Consider the following 5,607-nt stretch of genomic DNA (forward strand, 5'->3'; position numbering starts at 1 on the left):
GGAGCCACAGCTTATGGTTAATAACAGACGATCAACATAGCCTGAATGGGTGGTGGTGCAAGGAGGAGGGGGGAGCCATCTTTCCACAGCAAAATCCTGGTTTTCTGCACAAGGGGAAATTACTCTATGTGGGACACAGAAGAAATAACTGTAACAATTATCCCCAAGCATAAGTATTTCCTCATAGATAGATTAATCATATTTAATATTAATTAAAACCATGGAGAATTTCATGAAATTTACAAAAAATATGGTGGCCATTGTAGTCATTTGCATATACAGGGCACAAATACAACCAAAATATTTGTAAGAAAAAATGTATTTAAAGCTGATTCCGACAGAGGAGGAAATGATGTTGGTTTAGTGTTTCCTGGGGCGAAAAGAGTGTTTTGGTTTTTTGGGTTTTTTTTTTTTTCAGATTATGCTTCCAAACTTGGAACTCACCTCTGTTCAGCCACCGTCCTACTCAGAAAAGTGGAAATAGCTTTTCCTGTAGAGGTTTTGAGAAGCAGGTTAAATAAAATAACAGGTTATTGCAAGTTTATAGGAAAGCATTATGTGCTCCCAGCCTCTTACATTTGATTTAAACCTGGATTCTGTTTCCTTTTGATTAATTGATTGCATTTGTACCAGGATAAAATAATGTCATTTGTTCTGGTGTCAGCCCTGCTTTCCCCTCATACGGAAAAATAATGGGTTAGCCACCGTCCCAAACACCAGAGAAGTTAGCACAGACACAACTTTAGAGAAAACTGGACATGAAATGTTCCTGAAAAGTCTGCATTCTCTTTCAGGATGTGATGGTGGGTTCCACAACATTTACGATTTGAAACCCTAAGGAGATACTCAATCATAAGTACATAAAACGCATTATTTTTGATCAGAGAACTCTGAAATCTGCAATGTTCTTCACTGGCACTCTTCCCTACGCTGTGCTGTCCAGAACATGTGCGCTGCTATTCTGAGCTTTCCGGAAGTGAAACAACTTTATGGAAATCGTATGCAAAATGTTTCTCAAGTTTTTTTGCAGTTTACTTTTTTATGAGTCTGTTAAAAATTGAAGAGAAGCCTTGTTGACATTTTATATGCTTATTTTTCTTTCAAAGGAAAATTGGAGGATTTTTAAATTTTCATATCACAGATGATAAAAGGTGAGATAACATCATAATTCTTATCTTGTTCAATTGGATATGTGGTTGTTTTATTTTCTTTTATGAGTTTTATTCATCTTGTAACCAGTCTTGTATGTCTCATAAAAAAAAAAGAGAGAGAGGTTTATGTTACTTTTTCTGTTTTGAGGAGTTTGCTTAGAGCTAAAGTATTTAGGCAGAAAACCTGATCAAAAGATCTGAATTCTTAAAATACTACCTCTGAAAAATGTGAGCAAATAATGTAAATATTTCAAATATCATTATTTCAATATTTTAAGTACCCCCCCCAAATGATTCTGGTGCAACTTTGTCCTCTGAGAAAGCTGAAGAAAGGAACATATTGTTGTCTTGAATATATTTGAATATCACAATCACATTGTTTCCCTCCCAATGTGTTTATGAAATGGAATATTTTTAGCGAAAGGATATGGCTCCAGCCACTTATTATTTCTATAATGTTTTATTCATCCAACTGAGCACTAAGATTTTTATAGTTCTCCAAATAGTTTACTGATCCAAGTACTTCTTTGGCTGTCAAAGTCCCTTCATGATCTCTTAAGAGAGAAACGTTATGACATTCGTAGATACAACAATTCATTAGGTTTAGCACAACTATTAGTTCTTTAATTAAATATTGACTTGAGCCTCCAGGTTCTCCTGCAGATGAAAGAGTGATCTTTTATCAGCAAGTGGTGTGCTGCTTCATGGATTTTACTCAACCAACAGTTACGGAGAGCCTCTCCTGTGCAAAGCAACACTTAGGCACCATGTGTATGCTGACGGTGTGCCGGGAGATGGATAGAAAGAGGAAGCCGTCGCGTTTTATGGATTTTCATTATTATTACAAAGACGAGCATTAGAAAGCAAAGGGCAAAGGCTGCCGAGCTCTTTCTAAATAGGCAAGCGTGTCGCAGCTTCGGGAGGAGGGGACAGGAATGGTGGCATTTTTCAAAATGGGAATTTGGTTTTTCAGACTGACGCCTGAAAAATAAAGACAAGGCTAAACCATTGCATCAACAAATTATTTCTTAATGGCTATTTTTATGGGACGATTTCGTTCTACGTTGGGATTAAACCGCAAATTTCAGGCACTCATTAGCGTTCCTCCTTTGCCATGTCTTTAATATGGTTGTATATTAATTCGATTGCTGTGAGTTTCCTGAAATAGAAGACTGACTCGACCCCGTGGCTGGTGCTAGAGAGATCACATCCTGTGTCACATCAGCAAATTAGCACCGAGTTTAACCCTTACATAGTAAAGCCGAGCGCGGGCGAAACAACATCTTGGCTATTTTTCTAGCTTCCAGCACTTCATTAACTGTGGCACCACACAGGGGTTATGTAACTGTGAGCATAACTCTGTAAAGTTTATAAACATAACAGAGAACGTTCTCACGGGCGTCCGAGGCCAGGCCGCATGCGTCGCTCCCGGAGGTCACCCAGAGGTCCTCCTGCAGAGGCGGCTCGCCCTTCAGCGGCGAGGGGAGGCGGCCCGCCTGCGCGCGCTGGCTGTCCCAGCCCTGACCCCTCCGGCGGTCGGGCGCCGCGGCCCTGCACTCCTGCCGGCACGTCGCCAGAGGAAGACTGATTGCCTCTTAATAAGGTTTCTCGGCAGTTTGACCAACCTCGGGTTTTTTTTTTTTTTTTTTTCCCCAGTCCCTGGGTTCTTAGCCCTTGACCCCCACAATGTGGCATTCCTTAAGGCTCCGGCCGACAACATACTCGGAGGGGCTGGGGGTAGCGCTCAGTGGTAGAGGGTACGCTTAGTGTGCGCAAGGTCCTGGGTTCAGTCCCCAGGACCTCCGTAAAAAGTTAAAAAATGACCAGACCATGGACTCCCTTAGAGGGCGGGGTTTTCAGTTGCTGCTGTGGGAAGAATCTCAGACCGACAGGTCCAAGAGCGCCCCCTGGACACGGGCGGGCGGCCTCATTCCTGGCCTCAGGTGAGGCTTAGAGAATTCCCACGAGGTCCACCGTGCCTCGCCGTTCGGCAGAGCGGGGACGAGCTCAGGGTGCTCCCGAATTGTGCCTGCCTGCGTTCTTAGCCTCCTTCACCAGGCACGCCTGCACAGACAGGGTTTTAAGGACCTAAGACGCAGAGGCCACCCGGGAATTCGCCTCTGGGATCAGCCCTCCCAGAGCCTTGCGGTCAGAACTCCGTACCTAGATCGTAGTCTTGACCATAGCAAGTTCTGGACTTTGTTATCACGTGGTCCTAAGAGATGAGACATGAGAGTGTGGTGGGTGAGCGTGTGCGTCCGCGCCTTATGCCCTGATGGGCAGAAGTCCTCGCCCTTTATCAGGGTAGGGCCCTAGGACAGGACCACCGCCACCTTGTAGGGTGATTGCATCACATGAGGCTGCAACTCTTTGGTGCTCTGTTTCAAAGTCATTATTTGAACTAGAGTAGATTCAGCAATAACTTGTGTTTATGGAACTTGACTGGGTTCCCTCCTTAACTCCATCGTCTCAATTCTTGGCTCACTAGGAGTGGCTTTTTCTCCCCTCAATTTCTGTGCTATGTTATGGAACATATAAAAATATGTTCCTCTTTCAAATCTCTGTTTCCCTCTTAGTGTGATTTTATAGACCATTTTTAGACGCGCTCACACACACACACAAATCACTCTCTACCTCTCTTTGTCCAAATCTAACTGGGCTGCGGATAACCATGTTTGACTGAAAGGACACGCTCGGTCTTCTGCCAGCCTTCACCCAGCTCTCAAAATGGAGAACTTGCTTAATTAAAGAACTCACCCTGCCTGAGATCCTGTGGGAAAATTTCTTCCAGAAAGAACGTGGGATCCGAGGAGTCAAGGATTTTGGCAGTAGTCAGACTGGAGTTTAAATCCGGGATCTGGCATTTAATTACGGGGTGGCCCTGGGCAAGTTAGTTACTTAATCCTCCATGCTTCAATTTCCTCATCAATAAAAATGCAGGTCATAAGAATTACTTGACTTAAGGATTTAGCAAGTTATGTCTAATAATACCTAGTAGTGGCTGGCATGCAGTAAGTACTTAATAAGTAATAGTGAGGGTTTGGAGGGCCATTCCTGAGATTAAAAAGAAAAAAAGCTCGCAGGCTGTATTTCCTATATAATGATATTTTTGTCAGTGTCTAATTTATTTTATTCTTTTTTACAACAAAAATACCTTTGCTAACTTACCACCATTTCCCCTCTTCTTTCCTGTGCCCATCTCTGCAGACCAGACACTTTAAGTTCACATGTGATTTAAGAAGAGACTTCCAGCCATAGGCATCTCCCCTGCCACCCTGTCCTCCACCCACTGCTATTGCTCCAAATTAGAACCACACCAAAGAAACTCTCCTTTGTTTTTCACCTCCACACCTATCCAGACCCACATGCAAGTTGAAGCTATTTTGCTCTTAATGTGGTACAGACACATAAACTCTAAAGAGAGCACTGAGACATATGTATTTTTAATGAAAGAGTATTTCATTGTCACGGACAAGAAGGAAAAGATGACCAACTTCAGATTTCTCTTTAATGACTTTCTAAGTGATAGCTGCTCCTTCTGATGGTCAACTCTGCAGCTGTGGCCCCGGCACCATTGTGCTATTAGCCTATGGCAAAATAAAAATCCCAATTAAAATGCAAACTTTTGAAAGTGTCAGTAGGCAGAAAAGCCACTTAGAAGAAAAAAAATCCGCAAGAATGCTTTTAAGAGCAGGGTTCAATGTTGTGTCTTTAGCAGCTTTCTCCCCATAAAGCTTTTGATAACAGAACCTTGAACCAAAAAAACCATGATGCTAAAGTAAAACTTGCTCGACATGGAAGCAAACAGTTTGAGGGTTTTTTTCTTTTTTCTTACATCTATGCCATCATCTAAAATATTACAAGCAGACCCACAGGGAAGCAGTGAGAGTCGTGGTTGTAACACTGAGGCTAGGTGTACCCATTCTTCTTTCACTCAACAAGCGCTTTTGAGCACCTGCTCTCTGCAAAGCTTTAAGAGAGGACCTGCTGTACACTGATAAAGAAAATGGTCACGGTTCTTGCCTCCATGAGCTTAGAACTGCAGAGTCAGAGAATAAATCATCAGCAAACAAGTAAAATGCAATGACATACCCAGGTCTACGTATACATGCACTTAGACACGTACAATGACAAATGCCACCACGGAGACAAGTTGGTGAGATCATGAATGTCTGGGCAACATCCTGAGATCAGGTGTTCCAAGGAAGCCTCGCTGAGGAGGGGCAGGCAGGACTGCAAAATGAGGGGTCAGCCTTGGGGAGATTCGGGGAACAGAGCTCTAGGTAGGGGGAAAACCAAGAGCTAAGGCTTTGAGGCGGAACAGACTCGGTGTGCAAACAGACAGCAAAGAAGGGGATGGAGCATTCTGACAGATCTGACTGCAAGTCTTGGCTTGGCTGTGTGTTATCTGAGCAATCTATTTTGGGGAAGTGAATTTTATGGATAGCGTGTGAAT

The 5,607-nt window shown here is 43.1% G+C and overlaps 1 long non-coding RNA gene across 1 annotated transcript; it reads left to right on the top strand.

Annotated features, from left to right (window-relative positions):
* Positions 1–1,106: 1,106 nt before the first annotated feature.
* LOC116281221 (uncharacterized) lies at positions 1,107–2,246 on the top strand. Its single transcript, XR_012079575.1, has 2 exons — positions 1,107–1,151; positions 1,803–2,246. It is a non-coding gene; the product is annotated as an uncharacterized lncRNA (long non-coding RNA).
* Positions 2,247–5,607: the final 3,361 nt, after the last annotated feature.

The sequence above is a fragment of the Vicugna pacos genome, chromosome 13 (genome assembly GCF_048564905.1).
Source record: "Vicugna pacos chromosome 13, VicPac4, whole genome shotgun sequence".
NCBI lineage: Eukaryota > Metazoa > Chordata > Mammalia > Artiodactyla > Camelidae > Vicugna > Vicugna pacos.